Source organism: Berghia stephanieae, chromosome 10 (genome assembly GCF_034508935.2).
Source record: "Berghia stephanieae isolate SIO BIC M18660-M18661 chromosome 10, UCSD_Bste_1.3, whole genome shotgun sequence".
NCBI lineage: Eukaryota > Metazoa > Mollusca > Gastropoda > Nudibranchia > Aeolidiidae > Berghia > Berghia stephanieae.
This window is the reverse complement of record NC_088369.1, coordinates 27,871,994-27,873,457: the sequence shown is the minus strand read 5'-3', so window position 1 is coordinate 27,873,457 and position 1,464 is coordinate 27,871,994. Positions and strand designations below refer to the sequence as shown.

Sequence of the window (1,464 nt, the reverse complement as noted above, 5' to 3'; positions counted from 1 at the left end):
TTTTTTTTCTTTCTTTCTTTCTTTCTTTCTCTCTCTCTTTCTTTCTTTCTTTCTTTCTTTGTGAAGCTGAATATATTAATCTTTGTACTCGGTCGAAATTAAATGTTTATCTTTCTAGATTGGACACGGTTAATAGAAGTGGACATGGTTCGGAGTCATGGACACGGATTAAAGACTTACATTTGATATTGTTTCATACAGTCACGTTTCTGAATTGGATAAATCGATGGCATAGTAGTAGGTCAATTACGTTTGGGTTGGAAGGAAACTAGGTTGAATCCAGGTGGAGGCAAAGGGTTTCTTTGGGGAGGGGGTTGTTTGTTTGGGGTTTTTTGGGGGTTTTTTTCAGTGTGAACTCGATCAGAGTTTCATAGGATCTGTTCAATATTAATGTAGATATGAAGATAAATATGATGAATGGAAACATTAACATGAACAATATTTTGCATTTTCTAGCTCCCCCCCCCCCCCCCCCCACCCCTGCTTTTTTTTTTTTCAATGTGCTCTGCGATGATTTAATAATTCTATTAGTATATTGTTAGGAACAAAATTCCCAATTATACAGTTCAAGTAGTCTGTTAGCTGGACGTACATTGTGTACTGTCACTATTACAGCATCCTTCACTGCCAATAGTCAGGTACTCATATTCCTCATGTGAGGCAATGTATGTAGAGTCCATAACACAGATATATAAAGCTGGGGACCAGTCATCATTTATTATCAATTATCCGATGACTGGCTACGCTTAATATTGTTCGATTTTGTAACAAAACAAAGACATTTTTCGCTGAGACATCGACGGCACAAACAGTTCAGTGACGTCAAGCGGGTGTCATTTATCGTCTTTTAAAAAATCTCAATAGATATTTATAAAAGGTGTACAGTTAATTAAGTGGGAAGGGAGGAGGGGAGGAACTACGTAGTGCAGTATAGAAAGTGAAATAAAATAAACTGAAGGCCATCTATAGATGTCGCTGCCATTGATAGAAAATAAATACAATGGAATTGGAAATAAAGTTATACTTTATTATTTGCACACTTTTTATAAATATTTATTGTTCTATTTAAATTCGTTGATGAAAATGTTGCTGCTCTATATGTTTTCGTAATTAGATTGAAGCTTACATTCAATTTCACATTGTTATTTATTTAAATTCGTGCTTCCTTACAAAGGAGCATGCTATTTCCTGATCCATCATTGCTTATTCACCTTAACAACGCCATTATCACATATTATCTCATTCGTCTGAAGTATATTGTTTCATTCATCCTGTTCTGTTGATAAAGGTAAATCCCGAAATATCAACATTATCATAATCATAGTTTGTCGCCCCAACACCGAACCCACTCCACAGCATCTGGGGAGCAGACATTTAGGTCATGGTCAGTGCAGCTGGGCCCATCCTGGCATTCGCTAAGGATGTGCTCCATCGTTTGCTCTGGGCATCCACATGTACACGAGC

At 36.8% G+C, this 1,464-nt stretch overlaps 1 protein-coding gene across 1 annotated transcript in view; it reads left to right on the top strand.

Moving 5' to 3' along the window:
* Window positions 1-1,393: 1,393 nt before the first annotated feature.
* LOC144956077 (excitatory amino acid transporter 3-like) overlaps window positions 1,394-1,464 on the top strand; it is a 7,553-nt gene continuing 7,482 nt past the window's right edge. The window contains exon 1 of the mRNA XM_078886411.1: window positions 1,394-1,464. This exon is cut by the window's right edge and continues 643 nt beyond it. The gene's annotated coding sequence lies outside the window, so the exon portion shown is untranslated.